Source organism: Oryctolagus cuniculus, chromosome 1 (assembly GCF_964237555.1).
Source record: "Oryctolagus cuniculus chromosome 1, mOryCun1.1, whole genome shotgun sequence".
In the NCBI taxonomy this organism is placed as follows: Eukaryota; Metazoa; Chordata; class Mammalia; order Lagomorpha; family Leporidae; genus Oryctolagus; species Oryctolagus cuniculus.
Genome location: NC_091432.1, coordinates 163,187,517 through 163,215,010, shown reverse-complemented (window position 1 = coordinate 163,215,010; position 27,494 = coordinate 163,187,517). Strand labels below are relative to the sequence as shown.

General features: G+C 40.4%; 1 protein-coding gene and 1 pseudogene across 2 annotated transcripts in view; both read right to left on the bottom strand.

The window, feature by feature from the left end:
• DMRT2 (doublesex and mab-3 related transcription factor 2) overlaps positions 1-27,494 on the bottom strand; it is a 204,562-nt gene that overhangs the window by 40,987 nt on the left and 136,081 nt on the right. The window lies entirely within an intron of this gene.
• On the bottom strand, positions 11,655-27,479 carry LOC100353991 (SRSF protein kinase 1 pseudogene; annotated as a pseudogene).

Sequence of the window (27,494 nt, the reverse complement as noted above, 5' to 3'; positions counted from 1 at the left end):
TCCCACATGGGTGGCAGGGGCCCAAGCACTTGGGCTCTCTTCCACTGATCTCCCAGGCACAGCAGCAAGGAACTGGATCAAAAGCAGAGCAGTAGAGACTCAAACTGGCACTCTGAGATGGGATGTCGGCATCACAGATAGGTGCTCAACCCACCAAGCCAAAATGCTGGCCCCAATTCAGTCTATTACTAATTTGATTTTCACCTCAGCAATCCATCAAAAATGATAAGATTCAATATTCAAAAATGATAAGTCATCAATACCTGCCATTTTGTGAAGCCATCATCTGCTGCCTCCCAGAGTGCTCATTAGCAAGAAACTGGAATCAGGAACAGAGCTGGGACTTGAATCCAAGTAATCCTATGCGGAATATCGGAGCCTCAAGTGGAGGCTCAACCACTGTGGAAAACACATACCTCTCATTTATATTATTTCATATTTTATTTTTATAAGAAGCTGAGACAAAATAGAGGATGGGAAGGTGAAGGATGTTTTATAGAAAAAGAATTTGGCCAGCGCCGCAGCTCACTAGGCTAATCCTCCGCCTGCGGCGCCGGCACACCAGGTTCTAGTCCCGGTCAGGGCACCGGATTCTGTCCCGGTTGCCCCTCTTCTAGGCCAGCTCTCTGCTGTGGCCCGGGAGTGTAGTGGAGGATGGCCCAAGTGCTTGGGCCCTGCACCCCATGGGAGACCAGGAGAAGTACCTGGCTCCTGCCATCGGATCAGCGCGGTGCGCCGGCCACGGCAGCCATTGGAGGGTGAACCAACAGCAAAGGAAAACCTTTCTCTGTCTCTCTCTCTCACTGTTCACTCTGCCTGTCAAAAAAAAAAAAAAAGAAAAAAGAAAGAAAGAAAAAGAATTTGGGCAGGGATAATGGTGTCCATTTTGCCTACTTTTCCATTTTCTCACATATCTATCAGTTCTTTATCCAGTAAAGCTGCAGCATTCTTGCTCTGTCCAGGACTGAATGGTGATGCAACCATAATAAAACTGGGAGAGCCCTAGGAACACAAGGACGGCAGGCACCTATCCCTGAAGGTGGGTGAGGAAATACAGAAAGCGGAAAGTAGGAGAGATTTCTGGACTCCATTCTGGAACTAGATAACTGCAATTGTCAACTCTAGAAAGACAAGGGGGAGGCTTTGAGGGCAAAATAAATAGATTACATTTGAGATGTCTGTAAGGCCTTCAAGCAGAAATACCGAGTAGACAGATCTGTGTGAACCTGGACCTCAGGTGAGAGGTATGGGCTAGTGATAGGGCTTCTTTTTTATTTGTATTTTATTTTTATTTACTTGAAAGGTAGAGCAACACAGAGGAGAGTGAGAGGGGGAGAGCAAGAGAAGGAGGGGAAGAGGGAGAGAGGGAGGGAGAAAGAGGGAGAGAGGGAAGAAGAAAGACGGGGAAGGAGGCAGAGGGAGACTCTTCTATCCCAAATGCCCATACAGCAGAGGCTGGGTAAGGCTAAGAGCTCCATCCAGTCTCCCACATGGGATACATGCACTTGAGCCAATATCTGCCTCCTCCCAGGATGCACTAGGAGGAACCTAGATCAGAAGCTGAGGAGCCAGGACTCCAACTGGCACTGTGGTATGGGATGTGGCTGTCCCAAGTGACAGATTAACCCACTATGCCACAAAGCCTATCTCAAATAGAGCTTCTTAAGAACAACAGGTGATTCTAATACACAGACAACACTGAGATTTAGTAAATGAGGAAACTTCAGGAAAGGATAACTGTGAGAGCAACCTTATAAATAATAAGCATTCATTCAAGAAGCCTTGAGAAACAAGATAATGCTTCAAGAAGAAGGGTTAGGGCAGGCATTTGACCTAGTTAAGAAACTGGCTAAGATATCCCCATTCCCTATCAGAGTGCCTGGGTTCAATATCTGGCTCCAGCTCTTGATTCCAGTTTCCTGCTGATGAAGAGCCTGGGAGATACAATCCCCAATCCTCACTGAACTCAGAATTGGTACCAAATCAGGGGCAGCTGGGGCCTGAGGAGTTTCTTCAAATATGAAAAAAAGGACACCAAAGGAAGTCTGCAATTGCACAGGCACAGAAGAAAAGAAGACATATATAAATGGTCTATTTTCCATGAGAATAGAATTGAGGCACAGATGAAACAAAATTTCTCAGTCCAAAATCATATCTAAGGGCCAATTAATGCAACAAATACTTCAAGTGGGGAATAGGTGACAGAATAGAGTCAATTTGTCTGATTTAGCAAATACTACACAGGATGCCTAGTTAAATATGAAGTTCAAATAAACAAGGAATAATTTCTCAGTATTTAGAACATGCACTAGTATTTTTGTATATGTGGTAAGATTCCAAAATTCAAAGCTAACTAACTGTCCTGTCTTTCACTGGGAAATCCTAGACTAGAAGGAAAGAAAACAACAACATTATCACTTTCCTGCTGAACTTCAGTAAATAAGCGTAATCGGTTTCAGATGAATTTTAGTTGTTTCAGAGACCCAGGGTACCATGTGGAACTTGGTAAAAGTGAATAACAAAATGAGCAGATACTAGGCACTTGTGAGCAGGTGTGAGTCACCAGTCAGGGAGGGACATCAGCAGACCAGCTTTGTTTAAGGAAGCCTTGGCATTTCTTCTTTGCATTAATCATATGTTCCTATCTTCTGTTTTTCAGATATTCTAGCACCTGGGGTGCCTGACTGAGTACAAGTTTAGTTAATTCCTACAGACAGCAAGCAACTCACCTGGGAGAACATCTTCCATTGTTAAACTAAGCAACCTAAAGCCCAAGACCCCTTAGTCTCCTTTCTGGAGCTCTCACAGGGCTTGTGGGGCTGAGATACCACACTCTTACCACCAGAACCACATATCAAATAACTACAGACACCCCCTATACCCCAGAACCTGCCGAAGTACTCAAACCAACCAACCACAGGCCTGCTCACCTAGTCTCCATTGCCTGCAAAGAAACCATAATACAAACTTTGACCCATGTTCTTCCTTTACCCTCTGCTTCCTGACAAACCCCATTGCTTTCTGTGTGATCCTATATGACATATCTTGCCCCCTCCTCTTGGAATTGTAACAAACTCTCTTTTCAATGGCAGTCATTTCTGATCCATGTGCCTCGCCATACCTGAATAATAACAAAACTTATATATTATAGCACTCATCTAGATGGCTGAATAGGAAAAAGACATGCTGATTTTTGACCACAAGAAGAGACCAGAAGAAAAGGGGAGGAACTGCATTCCCAGGAAAGTAGAGAGAATTCTCTAGTAGAAAGTATACAGAAAGAAGACAGACTCTGTGGAGCACCAGGGACAGTCAAATCACACAGCAGTGACCGGGACACCCTGGGAACTCCCTCAGCCCATGGCTAGAAATGACACCATCTTCTTGCAGCGAGGTGAGAGGAACTTGTGGCACCCCATGCCACTGGTGATACTGACTAAAGAAGACCCTCAGGGTCCCTACTGACTTTCAGTGTATCCTGTAGCACTAGGGGGCTCAGTGGGGGCAGTGAGTGTCCACCTAACCCTGTGAAAGGAGAACACATTGCTTTCTTCCCTCCTCCCATCGTGCCCAGTGACCAGCAGGGAGGAGGCATCAACTTCATAAGGCTAGTGGAGGATTCTGTGGCCCACATGCAATTGGGGGAATTTGTCACCACTCATCCAGACCTACAAATGACACTTAAGGATGTGCTACACACAAAAACAGAGAAAGATCGTCAGCATCATGAAATAATTTGAAGGCAGGAAATCTCCAAGTAAAAGTACAAAGGAAACCCAAAGCAAACAATAGGAATATTTATGGAAAAAAAATGGCATGGCTAAGTTGTTATTTATCAATAATAACCTTGAATGTAAATGGCCTAAGTTCTCCAATTAAAAGATACAGACTGGCTGAATGGAAAACACACACACACACACAAGATCCACGTATTTGCTATCTACAAGAAATACTTCTCACCAACAAAGGTACACACATACTTGTCGCTCCCCGTCTTCGTGGAGGAACGACACAGGACCCTGCGCTGTTCTTTCGTCTGCTCGGCCCTTCCCGGGTTTGCTGCTGGTTCTTCCCGGGTTGGCTGCCGTCCCTTCCACCTCCGTGGAAGGGCGGTTCCCCCTGCCACATTCCCCACTTCCGCGGGGAAGCGGCACACCGCCGGCCGGCTCTCTTGGGGGCTGCTCAGATGTTCCTCAGGTGTTCCCCCTAGATGTTCCTGGTGCATGTTGTCTCTCTCCTCCTTTATAGTCCTCTTCCACCAATCCCAACTCTGCTACCCACACGCCGAGTACGCTGCTCTCCTCCAATCAGGAGCAAGATCAGCTCCTGCAGCTCAGTCAATCAAATTGGCGAGAGGCAGCTGCGTAGAAGTTGTTACTCCCTTCTCAGCGCCATATTGTGGGAGAGCAGATGCATAGAATAAGTCTTAATTCCAGTAACTTAGTCTAGTCCGAGTTGCTCCCCACACATACTAAAAGTCAAAGGATGGAAAAAGATAACACATGCTACTGGAAAGCAGAAACAAGCAGGTGAAGTACCCATCCTAATAACAGACAAATTAGACTTTAACACAAAAACTGTTAAAAGAGGCAAGGACGGGCAATGTGTAATGATTAAAGGGATCAATTCAACAGGAATATTTGACTGTAATAAATGTATATATACCCAATGCTAGGGAACCTGGATATTTAAAACAAATGCTAATGGATCTAATATGGGCTCCAATACAATAATATTTGGGGACTTCAACAGCCCACTTTCGAAAATAGCTGGATCATCTAGACAAAATAACAACAAAGAAACAACAGAACTAATTAGACTATGCCCAAGTGGGCCTAACTGGAATCTACAGAACATTTTATTCCACAGTGGCAGAAACATTCTTCCTATCAGTGCATGGAATTCTCTTAGGATGGATCAGATGCTAGGCCATAAAACAAGTCACAAGAATTTCAAAAAAAATTAAAATTGTACCATGTATCTTTTCTGACCACAACAGAATGAAGCTGGAAATTAACAACATAAGAAACTCTAGAAAATATACAAACACATGGAGGCTGAAAAACATGGTCCTAAATGAACAGTGGATCATAGAAGAAATCAAAAAGGAAATCAAAATATTCTTAGAAATGAATGAAGATGACAACACAACATATAAAAATTTACAGGATACAGAAAAAAACAGTGTTATGAGAAAAGTTTATAGCAATCAATGCCTACATCAAGAAATTGGAAGGGCATCAAGGAAGTGCTCTAACAATGCTCCTCAAGGATCTAGGAAAACAAGAACAAAACAAACCCAAGTAGAAAAGAAATAATAAAATTAGAGAATAAATAAACAAAATTGAAACAAAAAAAAAGATACAAAGGATCAGTAAAATGAAGAGATGATTCTTTGAAATAAACAAACAAAATTGATAAACCATTGATCAACTAGGAAAAAGCAAGGGAGAAGACCCAAATTAATAAACTCAGAGATGAAAAAAAAGATATTACAATGGATACCACAAAAATAAAAAGAATCTTGAGGAATTACTACAAATAGTATATACCAACAAATCAGAAAATCTAGAAGAATCAGATTTCTAGATGTATAATTTATCAAAATTGAGTCTTAAAGACATAGAAAATTTAAATGGACCAATAACCAAGATGGAGATGGAAAGAGTAACACATACCCTCCTAAGAAAGAAACACCAAGGAATGCATGGCTTCACTGCTGAATTTTAGCAGCTTTTAAAGAACTAATCCCAATTATTCTTACAACGTTCGAAACAATTTAAAGGGACAGAATTTTCCCAAACTCCTTCTATGAGGCCAGCATCATCTTAATTACAAACCTTATCCCCCCAAAAAAGAAAAACACAAAGTAAAAGAACTATAGACCAATATCCCTGATGAACATAGAAGCAAAAATTCTCAACAAAATACTGTTTTCAACATATGCAAATCAATAACAGTGATAGATCCCACTAAATAAAAGCCATATGATTATATCAATAGATGCAGAGAAAGCATTTGACAAAATACAAGCTTCTTTCATAATGAAAACCTTAAGGAAACTGGGTATAGAAGGAATATACCTTGACATAATCAAGGCAATAAACGTCAATCCCACATTCAGCATCATATTGAACTGGGAAAAGCTGGAAGTATTTTCTTTAAGATCCAGAAGCAGACAAAGATGCCTGCTATCACCATTACTATTCTATACAGTTCTGCAAGTCTTAGCCGGAGTCATTAGACAAGCAAAAAAAAAATCAATGAGATATTAAATAGGAAAGCAGAAAGTCAAATTATCTCTGTTTGCAAGTGACATGATCCTTTACATAGGGGAAAGAAAAGACTAAACTAAAAGATTATTGGAATTCATAAGAGAGTTTAGCAAAGTTGCATGGTATAAAAGTCACTACACATAAATCAATAAATCAATAGAATTTGTATACACAACAAATTTCATTGCTGAGTAAGAACTTGTAAGATCAGTCCTATTCACAATAGCCACAAAAAAAAAACAAATACCTTGGGATATTTAGCCAAGGATCTGAAATATCTCTATAATGAAAACTGCAAAACATTAAGGAAAGAAAGAAAACACAACACCAAAAAAAAAAAAGGAAAAAATCTTCTATGTTCATGGATTGGAAAGATTAATATCATCAAAATGTTCATATTACCCAAAGAAATGTACAAGTTCAATACAATCTCAATAAAAAATACTAAGAATGTTTTTCTCAGATCTAGAAAAAAAGGCCCTAAAATTCTGGAAATCACAAGAGACCTCAAATAGCTAAAGCAATCTTAAACAATACTAAAGGCATCACAATACTAGACTTCAAGACACATTACAGAGCAGTTGTAATCAAAACAGCCTGGTATTGGCACAAAATGAGTTAAAATCACTCCCTGGAGAAAAGCAGTCTCTTCAACAAATGTTGCTGGAAAAACTGAATCTCTGCATCTGGAAGTATGAAACAAGACTCCATAACTTATACACTTATACAAAAAAAAGCAATACACAGTGGATTAGGGATCAAAACTTAACACTTGAAACATCAAATTACTAGAGGAAAACATAGAGGAAACACTGCAAGACACTAACATAGGCAAGGACTTCTGGATAAGACCCCAGAAGCACAGGCAATAAAAGCAAAAATAAGCAAATGTGACTGCATAAAGCTAAGAAGCTTCTTCACAGCAAAGTGAAGAGGAAACTGACAGAATGATCAAAATATTTGCAAGCTCTACAAGCAATAAAGGACTAACATCTGGAATATATAAGAATCTTAAGAAATTCAACAACAAAACAAACAATCTAGTTAAGAAATGAGCTAAGTATACGAACAGTGCTTTTCAAAGGATGAAATACAAATGGTCAATAGACATATGAAGATGCTAGCCATCAGGGAAATGCAAATAAAAACTACTATGAGGGGGCCGCGCTGTGGCTCACTTGCTTAATCCTCCACCTGCAGCACCAGCATCCCATGTGGGCGCCGGGTTCTAGTCCAGGTTGCTCCTCTTCCAGTCCAGCTCTCTGCTGTGGCCCGGGAAGGCAGTGGAGGATGGCCCAAGTGCTTGGGCGCCATTATGGAAAACAGTATGGAGAGTCCTCAGAAATCTGAAAATTGATCTACCATATGACCCAGCAATTATACTCCTTGGAATTTACCCAAATGAAATGAAATCAGTTATGAAAGAAATAAAATGAAAGAGCTATCTGCACCCTTATATTTATAGCAGCTCAACTCACAATAGCTAAGATAGTATCAACCCAGATATTCATCAACTGATGACCGGATAAAGAAATTCTGGTGTGTGTGTATATATGTGTGTGTGTATATACACACATATATACATATATATGTACATATATACACACATACATACACATATATGTGTATACATATATACACATATATACATACATATACATATATGTGTACATATGTATATACATATACGCACACACACACACACATATATATACGATGGAATACTAACCATAGAAAAAGAATGAAATCCTGTCTTTCACAACAAAATGGATGTAACTGAAGATTATTATGCTTAGTGAAATAAGCCAGTCCCAAAAAGATAAATGGTTTCTCTGATTTGTGCTAATATATAGAGTACAAAAAAGTAATGTAAATGAGTAAATTTGATAGTCTAGGTTTGATTATTGTTTATAGTCCTTATCTGCACTACTGAGGAACAATGTTTTTTCTACTTACTACTTGTTGAATTCTTTATCTAGTGGAGGGTTAAGCTTGTGATTATCCAGTAAATTGAAAGTATGTTACTATAAAAATTTTAAAAAAATAAGAAAGATGAGGGAGGGTAGGAGCAAGGGAGGGAAGGTGCATTGGGAGGGTAGGAAGTATAATTATGTTCTTAAAATCGTATATGTGAAATTTGTTTCCTTTACATAATTTAAAAAAAAAAAAACACTCTTCTAGGGTTACTGTGAAATCTCCCTGTAATGATAAAATGTAACAACAAGAAAATGTTCTTCCTCTGGGGAAAACAGTCAATAAGTTAGAAAGTTTAAAACATCAGATGAAGTTGGAAAAGCATTTCCTTGGATTGTGAGGAGAGTCACAGAAAGCAAAGGGTTCTCCTAAAAGAAATGGAGAACCTGTGCAAACCTGCCCCCACGTGTGAATGTGGGTTTTTGTAAAAGCTTTAAGACATGGTTCCTCAATAATATCAGAGGTCCTGTGGCACCGCATCCGTGTTGAATGGAATTAAAAGGTTTGAAAAGAGATTTCCTTACCATGTTGAATAATGAGGATACTCAAAGAGTTCACAGAAAAAAAAAAAAAAACAGAATCAAAAGGCAACTTTATCTCGGCACAAAGAAAAATTGAATTCCATGTGCTTTTCTCATAACATGCATTTCTGTGAACCTTTTGGAGATCCCCTTATATGCATGAATTTCTAAAATTTTTGTACCAAAATCAACTTTATCCTTTGATTCCATTTTCCAAAGACTTTTTGAAGTACTCTAGTATATGGCTAGATCTCAATCCAATCATTTCGGGGCAGTAACTAAAGCTGTGCCTGCAGAGGTACAAACATTCACATAAAACATAAGAGATAAAAGCTCCTGGATCATAATGCACAGCAAAACCTAGCCTCTGTATAAGACATTTAATACAAGTCAGGAGTTTATCATGTGGCAATGTTTTTACTAGATGCTTCATATCCATGGATTCATACAATTCCCACTAGTGTGTTTGACATAGGTACTATTATAGCCCACATCTTACAAATGGAGAAACTGAGACACAGAGTCTTGGTCAAGTTACTTCCTCAAGGTCACAGAACCAGAAAGGGTCAGAGCTAAGATGTGACCACAAGATGACTGATGCTGCACATTCAACCCTGTGTGTTCTGCCTCTATTTCAGAAGGAAGGAGAGTGTTGAGTTGACCATAGACAATCCTCAGAGTACATCAGTTAAAGTTCACTGATCAACTTCATACTATCATCTTTTTCTCTGAAACTCATCAGCTGTCTCTTTGAGACAGCTTGCTGGAAGGCTATGATTCTCAAAGTGCAGTCCTTCAACCAGCAACACCAGTATCCCCCAAGAACTTGTTAAAAATGAGAAACTCTCCATCTCACCCCAGTGCTGCTGAATTAGAAACTCCAAGGAAGAGGTCTGGCCATCTGTGCTTTAACAATCCTCCAGGTGATTCCAATGCAAACTTAAGTATGAGAACAGTTGCTCTGAGAGTGCTTAGCTCATATATCAAGGCCATATAGGCATGCATCCTTATCCCACTAACCTTGGAACCTGTTCTTGAAACAGATTACATGCATTCAGTCTGTTCAATCTGTTTGGTCTGACATAACAAAATACCACTATAACAAAATACCTTATAAAGGACAGAAATTTGTTTCTCACAGTTTTGGCGGTTGGGAAGTCCAAGATCAAGGCTCCAGCAGAGCCAGTGAATGCTGAGGGCCAACTGGCTGACTCAGATCACCACCCTTTTTTTCTAGCCTCACGCAGCAGGAAGGATGAACGTGCTCTCTGGGGTCTCTTTCAGAAGGGCATCAACCCTATTAATGAGGGCTCTATTACCTTAGAGGTTAGGATTTCAACACATGAATTCAGGTGGACAAAATCATTCAGACCACAGCAAAGGATTTTCCATAGAAATCCTAGGGTTTGGGGCCAGTGTTGTGGCACTACAAGTTAAGTCACCACCTGTGATGCCAGCATCCCATATGGGTGCCAGCTGGCGTTCCAGATGCTCCACTTTCAATTCAGCTCCCTGCTAATGCACCAGGGAAAGCAGCAGAAGATGGCCAAGTACTTGGGCCCATGGACAGTGTTCTTGTCTCCTGGGTTTGGTCTGGCCCAGCTCCAGCTCTTGAGGCCATTTGGGAAGTAAACCAGTGGGTGAAAAGTCTCTTTCTGTAACTCTGGTTTTCAAATAAATAAATAAATCTTTTGAGAGGGAGGGAGGGAGAGAGAGAAATCCTATGGATGATAAAAGAGGGAGTTAACAATCCTGTCTTCTAGAATGGGTGGAACTGAAACTCATTACCCATCAGTGTTCAATGAACTTTTAAGGTACCTAGAGTTCAAATCAATAAAACTCCACAAAACAAAGTATCAACAGTAACAATGTTATTCTAGCATTTTAATTGAGGAAAGTCATGAAATATTCAAAATTCAAAATCAAACCCCTATGTCCTTAATAAGTTTTCTCTTTTTAAGTCCAACCCTTGTCAGACCTCTGACTTTGACCCCACTTTGCCTTTTTTTCTCTCAAGACTTGAGCTCCCTGAGAACAGCAACCTTGACTTGTTTTTCTTTGTACCTCTGCACAAAAAACCATGCCTTGCTCATAATGCTAAGTGACTCTCAAACATCACTGCACCCACCAGTCGCCAGTTCACACGGATGTTCCACAGCCTGTTGTAAATCAAGCCATGAAATTAGCATTATTTAAACCCACTTTTTCCTTTGGTTACTTTCTATCCCTGGGGGAGAGAGTTACTGTAGAATTCACAATATTATGGGGGGGAGGCTATTTCTTCATAAGCCACAAGCAAAGTTTTGGCCAAAGATCTTGATTTATGGGACACTGGGAGAATCTGATCACCACATATTTATAGCAGTAGCCAGAGATAAGTGCATTCAGCAAAGTGCTACTGAAATGTGTTTCCCTCATTTCCTTGACAGCAAAAGGAAGCAATGAGTGCTGTAAATCATGGAAAATATTTAGAATATGAAAGACAAATGGAAGTCACATCTTCCTCAACCTGCAGAATAGCCAATATTTTATAAGGTTCACCAAGAGTTTGTGGGAAACTTTGATCCCTCTTCTTTCTGATTCTAGAAGAAACCATGAAACCCCCATTTGTTTACCTGACTCTGGCAAGAAATCATCACTAAAGAGGCAAAGCTGATACCAAATGGATGACCTCTGCTTAAAACAGGTTCATTCTTTACACCTCTCTCATTGTTCAAGGATCATAGAGAAATTTTGAAAGAGCCTAGTCCCATGTTAATTCTATTCCCCTTACTTCACATCCACTTCAAGTTTGAAACCACAACTTCAGGCTCAGTTCTACTCTTAATATTTTTACAAATGAGACCAAAAATTACAACCGTCTACAAACATATAAAGAAAGCTGGGGTCCCATCACTTTAGCCACTCGTGCTCTTAGAATAACCACTACTAATAGTTAAAATGCATCTTTTCAAAATGTTTCTACATACTTACTCATGGGTGTGTATACATTTTCACATCTTGTATACACACAATTGTATACACAGTTTTGAATGTTATTATCCGAGTCATCTCTGTTCATTTTTTTCTCCCATGTCAACTACTCACTACCATTTCAGACTTTAGACTGCCTAGGTTTCCTTTAAAAAATCCCTATAAATTATTCTTTAAAGAACTACAAAAAAGAAAATACATAGATGAATCCTCATGAACATTTCCAACGAAGAAATACATGAATAAAAAATGGAACATTTTCCTTCACCCTCTTCCATATTTCCTTGCACTCCCAGAATTTTCAGTTTGAGGGATTTCATTCCAATCTTTTTTTATATTCATAGGTATTTCAAACATAAATGGGATCATTCTGAAACTTACCTTTTTCATTATCACTGTCTTAAAGATTGTTCTACTTCAGTATAAGTAGAATAACTTCATTCTTTTTTTTTTCTTTTGACAGACAGAATGGATAGTGAGAGAGACAGAGAGAAAGGTGTTTCTTTTCCATTGGTTCACCGCCCTGCTGCTGCTGCAGCCAGCGGGCATTCTTAATTTTATGGTAATTTCTAATATGTCATCATTAAGTATGTAACCAACTATTGGTTTTTTGTATATTCTTTTTTTCCCAAGTTTAGAAATCTTGCTTTTGCTCTTAGATACCCATTTGTTCCAATGGGAATGAGCATTGAATTTTATCAAATTCTTATTTTATGTCCACAAGATGAGCTCATGTGGAAAACATAGTGAATTCTATCAAGAGGTTTACAAATAGTGAATCCTCCTTACATTCCTGGGATATGTTTGCATTGGGTTCTAACTCAATGCAAATAGAAATACAAGGTGAACTCTTAAATAGAGGAAATCTGGGGAAGATTCTTCTCCATACTTGGGAAGATGTATTTTTGAGAACACAAAAAAAGGAGCAGAGCTATAATACTCTCCCGGTTCCAAGCCCTGATGTAACACTAAGAAACAAATCAAGTCATGGGCCTAGTTTGTCATTAAATAGTGTTATCAAGGGGGAAATAGTAAATCCAGTAGAAAACTTAAACCAAAAGAAATCATATCCAAGGAAAAAAGACTACCTAACTTAGAACATTGCTTGAACAGCTGCCTTTGGCACTGTGGCTGGTACCTGTGTAACCCTATACCCAGAAACATTTTAACCCACTTTACTTACAATCTGATCTTTTCTCAGCACTATGCTCCCAGGGGACTTTAGATGAAATTTGAACCATAAGAAAATTATAAACTAGCAATAATGGATACTTTTAATTTCAAGACTTGATAGGTTCAGAGAAATGCCAGCAGAATGATGATCCTAACATACCTGTTAAAATTAAGAAGACATGCAATCAAGGGGTCAACAATGCTAGGATAACTTGGACTAAAATTGCCAGAAATTTGAAAATACAAGGTGCACAATTAAATTTGAATTTTCTCACATAAGAGTTGGCACATATTTTTGCTTTTAAAGAAAGTACTTGGTGAAGTGTTTAACCTAGTGGTTAAGACAGTAAGTAATTGAAGCACTTCTGTAGGTTCCCAGTGCTGTGACACAGCAGGTAAAACAGTCACCTGTGCAGGTGACAGAATCCCATATGGGCACCCATGCCAGTTGGAGTACTGGTTGCTATACTTCCAATCCAGTTCCCTGCTATGCCCTGGGAAAGCAGTAGCAGATGACCCAGCACAGCTCCAATCATTGTGGCCATCTAGAGAGTGAACCAGCAGATAGAAAACCTCTCTGTCTCTGTCTCTCTCTCTCTCTCTCTGCTTCTGCCGATCTGTAACTATGCCTGTCAAATAAATAAATAAATCTTACAAAAAAAAAAAAGCAAACTGTGTCCTATATTGGAAAGCCTATGCTCAACATCCAACCCTGATACCTGATTCCAGCTTCCTATTAATGCAGAGCCTGCGATACAACAGCAATCACTCAAGTAATTGTGCTTTTTCCATCCACATGAGAGACATGGATCAAACTCCCCTCTTCTGACTTCTTTCTAGTCCAACCCCAGCCAGTGTGGTCATTTGGGGAGTGAAACAGCAGATGAGAGCTCTCTGTGTGTATGTGTGTGCGTGTACGTATGTCTGTGTCTCAAATAAATTATTAAAAATAAACAAGTGTTCCATATCTGAGGAAATGGTGTTCTCTATTTACCTTAGCTCGGGCTCCAAGTTAACGTGCCTTAATTTCTATCCTGTTCCCACCTCTTATTAGCCATGTAACTTTAACATGTTAGTAACTGGTCTATGCCCAATTTCCCTAAAAGTTAGTAACAGCTCTATACCCAGTTTTCCTAAAAATGAGTTATTTTGAGGATTAACTTATCTAAAACTGCCAAATGCTCAGCACATAGGAGACAATAAATGGGAGGCAAATCTTAGGGTTTAATGGTCAAACAAGGGAATTCAAGTAAAGACAAAAAAGTGCCTAACTGGGAGTAAAGGAGACATATGTTTTTATTTCTACATATGTTTTAAACTAGCTGTGTGCCCTTAAGCAAGTCCCTTAACCTCCCTGTGTCTCCATTTTGTTATCTATAAAATGAGGAAGTTATAGTAAATGGTCTCTTTTTACTCCTAAGAGTCTGATTCCAGGACCCCCTGTTGCTTGAACTTCGGAGAAATATATAAGACCATTGTCAATTCCCCTTAAGTAACTTTTTTCCATGGAGCAGCGCATGATTAATATCTTTTGAATACTACTGAGAGTAAAAGAATGCTGAGTTGAGATTTTAGTAGCATTTGCTTTGAGGAATACAGGTGCAATTGGTCATACTTATTCTCAGACAGCAGTCCATGTGGTTTCATGGTTTCATCTCAAGTTATAAATCAATTCCTGGAGCCTGAGACAATCAAACACCCTGAATGTGAGTTACAGTATCTTCAGCCTTAACCCAATAAGCCATTAGTATCTTTGTTACTGCATAGTGGTTTATGACAAATAGAATTGTGAGGTTTCCACATTAACATAAACATGCATACTTATTTATCTTTCAAACTAAGTAAGAACTTTCCTCAAATTTCATTTTAATTTAATTGAGAACTAGTTTTGTGCTTTTTCTCTTTCTAGAGACCATTAATAAGCTTTTTACTTTTATAGTAGTTATTATTACTGTTGTACAATAAGCCAAGAAGAAATCAGCTATAAAAGACAGAAAAGTCACCACAACCCATATTATCTGATTTTCAGAACTGTAAAATCACCTTCTCACATATTATGTCCACCGAGCAAGTCATACACCCCACACACATACTTCCATCAAAATTCATATTACTGAAAAGTTCATGGTAGGGCCAACGGATCATATAATGTCAGCATAGGAAGCAACTTGTTCCCTTGTTTCACAAATGAACAAACTCAGGATCACAAGAGTTAGATGAATTCTCAAAGATGAAAAGGCAGCAAGATCATCTTTTCTCTGAAGTTCTTCTGATTCTAGGGTACTCTTGTCAACAGTGCGTCCTCTGATTGACATTTAAGTGAAGTGGAAAATAAGGCAACGTAACTCAGAACCCCTCTGGAAGGCACCAGCAAGAGTTTCTGCTAACACAACCTAGAAATTCATGAAACTTTGGGTAGCTAGTTGATGTTGGGCATGATACTGAACACTGGGACATGAATAATAAATAGGATTAGGTCCTGCCCTTGAGAAGGCAGTTCTTCCTATTAACTGAACAACTGATAGGCCAAGCCACGTGCCCATTTCACATAACAGGAATATCATGACATGAATCCCAACATATTATGGCTATTGGGTACCTTAGCTCATATGAAATTATTAGAAGCAGTTTTCCAAAGACATTATGTGAATTACTATTCCTGAAGGCCCATTCTACTACTTCAAGAGTTTTTCCCAGCATCTCCATAATTTGTGCCACAGACATGTAGTCATGCCCCGAGTATGACACATAATTCCTGCCAAGTCTCATCCCAGAAGTGAGTCCAATAATGGAGCAATGTTCTTGGGTCTAAACTACATTTAGGAGCCCAGCAGTAGCTGGGGCCTAATTCACTGACAGTTTTGTAGAAGAAGGTAACTCGGTTGAAAAAATAATACATTATACTCTACTTCTCATCTCAGGATTTAGCCAAGCCTAATACACTACCATATTCTATCCATTCTCTTTAGTAGGGATTTCTGAGGCTGTTTTCATAATTCCCAAAATTCATTTTGACCTAATAGGGGAAAACACTGACCCTAAACAGTGGCAAAACTATTGTGGATTATAATAAATACACTATTTTGGGGGTGGGGTTATTTCCCAGAACATTTTCTTCTTTGCAATACCATTCCAGGGAGATGTCTGCTTTGCTCAGTTCTCACACTGCATTCAATTTCAAGCAATTAGGCAGCACAGCTTATTGTGTCAATTTTGCAAGAGTAAAACACGTCTCACAGGGATGCTAGGATTCTTCTTGGTTATATTTAGATCCAATTTAGGAAACTATGCTAATGGGGGCCCAATTTCACATGCTTCACAAAGAATTTCATCCTCAACAAACATCATGCAGCACAATACTAGGTCATTGATGTTTCCTGTCAAGAAGGGGGAAAACCACTACTGTGAACTCACAAACACAAAGTGCTATGCAAATGTCAATGAATGCTTTGCCACAAGATTTATGGTCATTTTTATTAGTTACTAGATCTTAGGCAAGAGAGCCACATAAGCAAAAATAATGCCTTGAGGTCAGAGAACCTAGGTCAAGACCACTTCTGAAAGTAAATATCTTTTGACTATAGGTGAGTCACATCACCTTTGAGTCCCAGTTGCATCCTGGGTTAAGACAGATTAACTGGACTATGTGATTCCCAAGGACACCCACATACCTCTACCCTAATATCTCTGACTCCATATTTCTGGTCAGTAAATTAATTATCTGCTTTGGAAGAATACCTGCTTTGGAAGATGCATTAACTCTCTGGGGCCACTGGGGTACCATTTAACACACTCCTGATGCAATAAATCAACAGGCCTCCTTTCCCTTTATGTTAACCTTGCGTTTTTTACATTATGCTGGCCACAGAGAATTCCAAAAGACAGGTGCCTCCAGGGTTAACAGCAGGGTGAATCCTGGAGCTGGGACCTCTGACACCAGTTCCCTCATCACAATTCTATGCCTTACTCATTTGAAAGGAGGCAACTGACTTGGGGCTCCTGTTAAGTAATGAAAAATTACTTAACATTCAAGTGGGGAACAGAGGGATGTGGCAGCTTAGGATCTTTACTTGTTTGAGAGAGAGAAAGTAGGTATTGTTAAATGTTGTGAAATGGAAAACATCTTCCACATACTTTCACATGATCTGCCATTAATTTTTTTTTATTATTTTTATTTGAGAGGGAAAGATAGAGTTTTAACCTACTGGTTCATGTCCCAAATGCCCTCAACAGTCAGCGCTGGGCCAGGGCTGAAGCCAGGAGTCAGGAACTTGATCCAGATCTCCCAAGTGAGTGTCAAAAACCCAACTACTTGTGCCATCACTGATGTCTCCCAGAGTCTGCTTTGGCAGGAAGCAGGAACCAGGAGCTGAAGGCAGGAATCAAACTCAAGCACTCGGATGTAAACTGCAGGCATCTGAACCACTGGACCACCTGCCCATCTCCATATTTTTCACTTGCTATTTAATGCTAAGCTTCCTTAGACACCGGAATTTCTGCAGAGTTCAAGTCCTCAGATGCCAGGGCGACTCTGCACACATATTGCCCTTGGTTGCCAGTTCCTTATTCACCCAACCTGGATCAGGGAAATCAAGTCATCTCTTCTCCTTCCCATGACCTTATACCCCATTTCATTGTGGATGAGCAAACCCTATAGGCATTGCAAGCTCTACACAAGGACATGCTTGATGTCTGGATCAGGGGTGGAGAGTAGGCCAGGCCCCTCCAACTCACCTGCAGAATGTAATTTTGTGTGTTGCCATCCAAGGCCAGGAATGGCCATTGTCATGCCCAACTCCAAGATGCTACATGCACCCTACCCATCCTGGCACTCTCACATAACCAGGCCTCCAATAAGGAAGAGGACAGCAGCGGCTTCTGGCTGGGAGGAAGAAGAACAAACGATGGGGAGACAGTAGGGCCTACAGCCTAGGGGTAAGGGGCAGGAAACAAGCAGCCAAGACTTGCTTCCCCAAGAGCAGGACTACTGGTGAGCCAAGGGTCCAACACCTTTGCATGTGCTCCATCATGCCACAGACTCTAATTACAAACATAAATTCAAAGGTAACATTAAGACTTTTCAGGGAAAGGTGTGAGGAGTATTTGGCACAGCAGTGAAGACACTGGTTGGGACATCAGCATCTCATATCAGAGGGCCTGAGTTTGAGTTCTGATCTCACTCCTGATTCCAACTTCCTGCTAATGTACAACTTGGGAGGCAGCAGCTGATGCCTCAAGTAGTTGATCCCTTACAACCCATATGGGAGACCTAGACTGAGGTTTCAGTTCATATTATAATTTATTATGATAATATTATAATACAATTATAATATTATAAATGTACCTCCCTTGTCAGGATCTGGTGAAGACCAGAATAACATACGGGAAACACAGAGAACAGTATCTGGCAACTACTATGTACAATAAATATGGTGGCCGTTATTATCGGCATTCTCTTTCTCTTAGCACACCTGCTGTAACTTCAGTCCTCTAACACAAACGCATTCCTCTGGCAAACAGACAGAAGTCACGCCCAAAGAAGTACAAAACAGAAAATCAGATTTCTTAAATAATAATTTTCTGTTACACATATCATCTCATTCAGCATTCAAAAAGTTAAACATGTAGAGGTGGAAAGGCACTATGGGACACTCAAGAATATAAGCATCTAATCCCACATCATACAGCTATGACAAGAACCAAATGACATTGTAAGTACAGTCACACTCACTACTTGAAGATTCTGCACACGAAAATGCAACTACTCACTAAAATTTATTTGTAACCCTAAAATCAATACTTTAACATCTCCATAGTCATTTGTGGGCATGCATAAAATGCTCAAAACCTGAGTCATTCAAAGCCCATATTCCCAACTGAGGTCAAACAAGAGGGCCTATGTTGTGGCAAGTGAGTTCAGTTGCCACCTGTGATGCCAGCATCTGCCCATGTTGAAGACCCAGATGAAGTTCTGGGCTCTTGACTTCAACCTGGCCCAGGTCCAGCCGTTGCAGCCATCTGAGGAGTGAAACAGTGGGTAGATCTCCCTCTCACTGTCCCTCTCCTTCTCCCTCTACCTCACAAATAAGTAAAGCTTTTTTAAAAGGCTACACTGTAGCTTCTTATTTCAGCTCTCAGACGAAAAACAAGTGTCCTTTTCATGGTATACACTTTTCTCATTCTTTTGTGTGCTTTTGTTGATGACTCTGCTATTAAAAATATTCCCAAGCAAAGTGCTAAAGTGCTGTCTAGCCTTCCTAGACACAGGAAGGCTGTGATGTGCCTCACACTGAGAACATGCATGTTAGATACGCCCTATTCAGCCGTGAGTTATGGTGCTTTCATCTAGGCCCGCATTCTTCCACGTGATGGAGATCAAATGGTGAAACAACACAAAGGTTTTGAAGACAACAAAGAGAAGGGTGGTTCTGAATTGAAGTGTGACATCTCGACAGGAACTTGGTGCTGTTTCTTTCATTTCAAGATTGCCTGCTTGTGATCCCCTCCTCACAGAGATGGGCGGCAGATTGGGACATTCACACTCTTGGGAAAACACAAATGTAAATATCTTTTCCCATGAAGTCCAAGAAAAAATGTCCTACACCAGGTGAAGGATTAGAATATTCCAGCAGGGGCTTATGTTGTCAGCCCCTATCAATAAAGCACCAATCAGAAGGGATTAGTCTGGCATTGTCAACATTTTTGTCCAACAATCATAGTTTAGAATTTAAAAGTGTACTGTCTCGCTCTGTATCAACACTGTTGTACAGTAACATTGACTAAACAGAGAATAAATTGCACACAGAGAATAATTTTTTGACATGCAAGTTTAAATATAACAAAGGAAGCCTTTTAAGATGTCACTGCATTCAGAGGCGAAAACACATCTTTTATCACTTTGATTATGTGCATGTGGATGTTTAAGTATTAAAAACCTCTGAGTTTCTTTTAAAAAGAGGACATTATTTGTTCATGAAGGAGAGAAATTTCACCTTTCACCAACTTCATACACATGTGCTTTAGAATATTTGATACCTTCATTCACATTCTTCACCTCACATTTGCAAAGAGCCAGTAAAATACAAGCCTTTGCCAACAGAAATTGGCTATCTTGTTCCCTGAAGCCCATAATCCCTCCAAGCATCAGAATTGAACTCCACTTCCTGAAGAAGCAGACTGGGAGCATTTTACAAACCTCTGACCAGACACAACCCAGAAGAAGCTTCCATTAGCTGCTGGCATGTAAAAATCAGCCCTCGGATTGGGAGTTAGTCACGTAACACCCAACTTGAAATTTTTCTACAGCTCCCATTTGCCAGAGGAGATGGTTTTACCTCCTTAGCCTGTTCTAGAAGGTTCTATCCCACCTCCCAGGGTTTCCCAACTGCATCCTGCCTGGGATCCTTCTTTGCAGTCACAGTAGATGCTCTATTCCCTGCAACACCCCCATGATCCCTGGGATTTTGTCATTGCTCTTCTCTCTGCCCAGTGCCTGCAGCCCCCTGCTTACAGCTTCTTCAGTGTAAATACTGCCTCCTCCCTGAAGCCTTCCCTTACTCTTCCTCCTGGAACACACTCACTTGCATGCACACAAGCCTTTCATATTGAGCACTCTCTTCCTCTGTATTGCAACATCCTTTGTCTCAAGCCTTTGCCTCACACTAGATTTAATTATCTGTCTGTACCTCTTGGGAATCGCAGTTCATTTGCCCAGAATCCAGCAGAGCACCGCTCGGTCATCTGCACAAACACACTTACTAAGCATCTGTAAGGTGTCTTTCCCATTCCTTAGGGATATCCTGATGGACAGAGCAGATCACAAAGACCTCCTCCTCCTGACAATGTTTAGAGGAACAGCTACTTAAAATTAACAAGGGAAATCAGGAAACTTCAGAGCTGAAAGGAACATTAGCAATTGTCCAATGCTGTCCCACTCTTGTTTCATAGATAAAGAAGCTGAGGCCCAGGAAGGGGAAGCAAATGCTCCAGGCCCACACCATGAATTAGCAGCAGCTCTGGGGCTACAAGACACAGGGGTCCTGACTCCTACCAAGTTCAGTGGGTTTTAGTTTGTTTTGTCCCAATTCAGCAAAATGTCTCCTTCCATTAGTTTTTCAGCACTTCTAAACACCAAGTCTGTACTTGCTGGGTGAAAATACTCATGAGATTTAAAATATCATGCCTCTGTTTGTACAGTTGCTTCCAAACAGGGCAGCAAATGTCAACAATATAATTGTCTATCAACTAGGATAAGCAGTTGTAAGCAACAGAAACTGGCCATGCCTGATTTAAGCAGAAGAGAAATTGATACAGGATAGCTCAGAAAACTCTTACTAAGTCCAAAGAATCAGGCTTTGATAATAGGCAGGAAGAAAGGAGCCTGGGAAGCTGGAACAGAACCAAAAGCACAACGCAGGAGCCACTCCAGAAGGACAATGTTGCAGCTGGCATCCCTGCCTCCGTGGCTCCGGACATGTTGCTGCAGCCTCCACTGCTTCTACTGCAACTTCTTCCCTGTCCTTTCATCTCTGCATCATTTGTTCTAGGTTTTAAGTCCTAGACTGGAGTGTCTGGTTGGCCAACCCTGAATATATTAAGTCATATACCCAGCCTTAATGGCCAAAAAGAGAAGAGCTATTGTTATCACCAATTGCTGCCTGCAAACCACCCCAACACTGAGCGTACTTATATATGAAGGGTGGACTGGTTGGAGATTCCATACATAATCTCTTCTGGGCAATTGTCAGTGGCTGTTGGCTGACCAACTACACAGGACCTCTTCAAGCAGCCTGAGTTTCCCACATTAGCGTGGTTAAGTTCTTAGAGGAAAGCATCCTAAAAGTACGCTACATGAGCAATGATAGCAGAAGCTGCAAGGCCCGTCTTGAGTTAGCCTTGGAAGTCGCACAGCTTCATTTCTACCACATCCTGTTGCTTCCAGGTCCAGCCCACACACAGATGATGTATTATTCAGATTCTCCAGAGAAAGAAAACAAACAGGATACATACAGACAGAAGAGACTGATGAAAGGAATTGGCTCACAGGATTATGATGCTCAAGATGCCCCATGATACACCATAAACCACTTGCAAGTTGGGGACACAGAAAAGCTGGTGATGGTGCTCCAAGTCACCCAGTGTGTAGTATTTTGTTGTGGCAGCCCAAGAAAACTGCTATAACTTTCATTATTAATTTTTAAGTTTTGGTAAAGATGATTTTGATGTAATTTTTTCACAAATAACAATTATTGAGAAAGCCCATCTTGAGAAAGCTATTTGCTATCACTATAGATTAGAAAAAGAAAGGGAGAATGGACAAACAGCAAAAGAAGAAAGCCATGTTATGTGTATTAAGAGTGTTCTATGTGCAGAACAAAACACTTTAAATGGGTATATAAAAAGTATGACGTTAGATCTGTGTTTTAGGAACTCTATCAGTGTGCAGACCGAAGGGATTAGAGAGCAGTTAGAGGACTGCAAACATGATCTGGACAAGCCATGATGGTAGATGGGACAGGGCCAAAGAAAAAGAAGAGGAAGAGATGAATAGGAAGAATATTTGGGAGGTTAAATCAATATGACTCAGTGACTGGGACACTGTGTTCAGTGAAATAAGCCAGACGTGGAAAGACAAAAACTGCATGTTCTTTCTTGTGTAAGCCAAAAAAAAAAAAAAAAAAAAAAAGATGATCTCAAAGAAAAAGAGGAGGAAGAGTGATAATTAGAGGTGAGTAGGGGAGGTGCAGTGAAAGGTCGATGGAGTATGGGTAAAAAGTACAGGGAGACAGGAGAAAAAAATTCCACAGGAAAGCTACTGTTGACAACAACCTATTACATATTCTCTGAAGAACTAAAAGACTAAGTATCCAAATATGAGAGCACTTACAATGAAAGTTCACAGGAAAATGGAATGGAAGAAGTACATTTTGGAGCAAAAATTGTGAAGTCCATGCATATAAGGGGTCTTCAAAAAGTTCATGGAAAATGTGTGTCATGAAAAATTATTTTGCACCAAAATCTTTTTTGCAGGTTACTAAATAATTTGTTTATTTAACTGCTATAAAGAAAATAGACAATGCATTCAGTATAAATAATAAAAATGTATTCAGAGTTTTATTTCTAAGTAACAGCCAACAGAAATCCTTTAGTGAGATTCTGGCAATTTGACAGCATGAGGTTAAGCTCAGTAAAGGTACACAGGGTACTTAGAAGATTGAGTTCTACAGCTCCCTATTTTCATATTCTGTAACTCATTTGGCTGATTAAATGACAAGAGAAAAAATTATTTGGTGGGAAACATTTCCAAAATGAAGTCACAGGTTTTCTCTCCTATTAAAAGTTCCTTTCACTTGTTAAAATCAGGCCTTCTGTTTACTCATTTTTTTTTTAGTTATTCCTCCTTATCATCCTCACCAGAATTTTTGTTACCCCACAACTGTAATTTTACAATGTAGAAAAGAGTTAAGTGCTAGTGCACTGTTGCTTTACATGTAAATATAGCTGAAAACCCAAACTAGATTCAATTGCTAAAGGATTTCTCTGCTGTCATTTGATGCAATCTATTCTATTTATTCTTGATAGCTGCACTGACAGTGAGACTTAAAATTCTTTCTACAGGAACATGTCTGATTTCAGGAGTACCCAATCAGGGATCCAATGACTGGCTGGACAGTTATTCAGAATAATGTTTTTATAGTTAAGTGGATAACATAATGGCACCACTTTTTCCTGGTGGATAAATGACAGGGGCTGGCACTGTGGTGCAGGTTAATCCTCCACCTGTGGCGACAGCATTCCAAATGGACACCGGTTCTAGTCCTGACTGCTCCTCTTCCAATCCAGCTCTCTGCTGTGGCCTGGGAAAGCAGTAGAAGATGGCTCAAGTGCTTGGGCCCCTTCACCCGCAAGGGAGATCAGGAAGAAGCACCTGGCTCCTGGCTTCAGATAGGTACAGCTCTGGCCGTTGTGGCTATTTGGGGCGTGAACCAACAGAAGGAAGACCTTTCTCTCTGTCTCTCCCTCTCACTGTCCCTAACTCTGCCTCTCAAATAAATTAGAATCTAAAAAAGAAAAAAAAAGAAAAAAATTTCAGTCTCCCACACAGAAAGATACCCAACAGTCTCCCATGATAGCCTGCTGCTAGAATTTCAAGTTACACTTCTTTGCTTTCTGGGAATTACAGTCCTATAGCCACTTCCACGGGATGCTCTAAGCCAAGGTCCACTCGGTCGGTGCTCAATAAGCAACAGTGATCCCCATCCTGCCCCTCTGTGCTTTTTCTCAGTATCACTTGAGGAATATGTAATGTCTAGGGAAAGTCTAGGAGAAGCTAATCCTTTTTTCGTAAACAAAAGCCTCAAGTGCATCTTAATCATAATCTTAATCATCTCTCTCTCTCTCTCTCTCTCTCTCTGCCTCTCTTTCTCTCTGTGTAACTCAGACTTTCAAATAAATAAATAAATCTAAAAAAAAAAAAGAGAAAAAGCCATTTGGGAAAAAAAAATCACAGGACTGTTTGGGAAAGAATTAGAATTCTAGGACATTTCCTTCCTAGATGGGAAAGATCTGAAAACCTGATCTCTTGTCTAGAGTCATCCTGATTCTTTAGTTATGGGGCAATAAACTGAGTATACTGAGTAAAGGTAGCCAAGAATTATTTTTAAAAAAAAAGATAGAAACAAAGCAACCCATCAAAATAACTCTGCTCTTAAGGTAACAGAAGACAGGTAGGAAAGGGCTGTCTGCAGAACACATAAAGTTCTCAAGAAATTATTCAATCTTTCCATTTTTGTTTATATTAAAATTGGACTGAAGAATCAAGGATCTTCATTATTAAAGGATGAAAATAATATGACAGTGCTTTGGAAAGTGATAAAATGGTACCTAAATTCAATGCTTATAAAGCTCATTTTAGAAGTTATATAAAGCTTAGAAGTTGCAGGAAAAAATGTGAACATAAGGAACAACAGAAATAATCCAGGAAGACAACCCAGCCTGGACAGAGCATATTGAATGTCTCTGCTGTACACAGAATAAACACACTTAGTTTCCACATCCTTATGCTGGCAATAGGATATGCATTAGAAAATTCTATTCTCACAGTCAGTGAATAAAAGGCTGGGTACATACATCTTCATAGCTCTTTTGAAGTAGCATGTTTATAATTTTTTTTGACAGGCAGAGTGGCCAGTGAGAGAGAGAGACAGAGAGAAAAGTCTTCCTTCCCCGTTGGTTCACCCTCCAATGGCTGCCGCGGCCGGTGCACCACACCTATCCAAAGGCAGGAGCCAGGTGCTTATCCTGGTCTCCCATGCGGGTGCAGGGCCCAAGCACTTGGGCCATCCTCCACTGCACTCCCGGGCCACAGCAGAGAGCTGGCCTGGAAGAGGGGCAACAGGGACAGAATCCAGTGCCCCGACCAGGACTAGAACCTGGTGTGCCGGCGCCGCAAGGCGGAGGATTAGCCTACTGAGCCGTGGCGCCGACCCATGATTATAATTTAAAGGATGCACTAAGGGAAAGGCAAGAGTACAAGGCAAGAGGCTGTTTCACATTTTTGTCCATTTGTCTTTGGCCAAATTCAGCAAGGATGTCCAGTGGCTTTGGGGACCTCCACAAGGTCAGCTAAGCAAATTCAAATGAACACACGGCCTTATAAAATAAAACCTAGAAGCCCCTGAAGGAAGAGCTTAACCCTGAAAAGCTAAGAGGGCAATGCTTGGAGGGAGGGGTAGGGTGGTGTGGTGATCTCTGTTACAGTACTGGGCAAGGGCTTGGAGTTGAGCAAAGGATGCTACAGACTCAGCAGTGGTGGCTCTCTTCTCAGGGAAGAAAGCAAGCTATGAAACCAGCTGCCTCTTGCTGAAACCACCCACACTTCTCCACCAGAGCCTCAAAAGGGCCCCAGGATTTCGGCTTTGTGATGTGTTTCAGGTCACCTTTCTTGGTGAGAAATTCCTTGGCATATTTTTCTGTCATAATGAGCTTGTGGGACACCTACCCCAGAAGTTGTACGATCAACATGATGTGATCATCTCGAGTATACCCTTCCCCTGAATGAGGCCCAAACAAATAGCTGCTGATGGCTAGTGCAAAGGCCATGCAAACTGTGCTCTGAATGTCAGCAGGGGGATTATATCCAGATCTCATCAGAATTTCTAAGGAACAACATCGCCTTGTTCCAATGCCTTTGGTGAAATGTCTGTGTACCCAACAGGCATTTCCAAGACCAGCAGTTTTCACTTTGAGTTTTTCTTCATTTTTTTTTGTTTTGCTCAAGGGGATTAACAAGAAAATTTCCAGCAGATTTTCCTTTATGGCCCAGTGGGGTCTGTTCATGCTCTTATTCATCATCACAGGATATCTCTGCCCAAATGCTTTCTTGAAGGTGGCTGGTGTCCTGTTCATTAAAGGACTGTTCTGCAGTTCAGGGAGACTGGCATACCATAGTATTTGACATCTCAGAGGTTACATGTGTACACGAGTCTGTTTCTTAAGATGTGATGCTGTCTCCATTGCAGGAGCTTAGGAAACTAGGTTCTTCCTTCAAATTGTGTACATCACAGCCACTAGCATTAAGCCTCAATGTTTCATTACTACTGCTCTCAGAATAATTCATGAGTTTAATTATTCCATTGCAATTAATTTCTGCCACAACACCCTCTAAAGCCCATTCCTTAGGCGTTTGATCCTGGTGTTCACCTCTTCAACTTTTCTGGGTCATTTTATTAGGTGGATTCTTTTTCAAAGGTATTTCAACAAGAGTCTCTGATTCTTCTTTTCAGGTCTTTTTTGCCCAGGGACCAACTCTCCATTTCCTAAATTCACTTCCTAGTAATTCTGCCTGGCACTTCTGCTTCTACTTCAATTTCTTCTTATTATTATTCTTTGACGTTTTGTCAGCTGGTTTAGGCTGGGGAGCAGTACTAAGTGCTGATCCAGAAGGTGGAGATGCTCCAGACCACTGCCATTCTATTGTGAATGTATTGTTTGTTCAGTTTGTTCACTAACTACAAGATGTTTTCTGGTTTAATGTCAGTGGTGCTGACATGGTATTTGGTGTGTGAATAATCCAGCCCCTGTAGCACTTGTTGAATAACTTTTTGTAGATAAGGCAGTGAAGGTCCCTGATAGTTGGACTTGATGATACACTTGAGTAGGGCAGCAAACGTACTTTGTTCTATCACTATTTTCTAATTTGGTTCAGTGCACATAAGATAACCATCACTATCATCCAATTCAATGTATTGCTCATGCAATCAAGGTGCAAGCTTCCCTGTCTGAGAAATTCCAGTGAAGTTCATTTCTACTGTCTCTAGCAAATCCAATGTTTGATATAACTTCCTTCTATTAATCCATCACAGTCTAGGACCACATTCAGTCATCCTACCACAGCTTAATGCATCAGTTTAGGGAGAGATGCTGGAATCAGACAGAAACCTGCAGCTAGAACCTTGCCTTGGTCACCTTTACTGTAAAATGATGATAATGATTGCATCCATCTCACGGGTTAATAAATGAGCTAATATAAAGCACTTACCACATTCCTGCCTACACATGACATGCACTAAGTAAAATT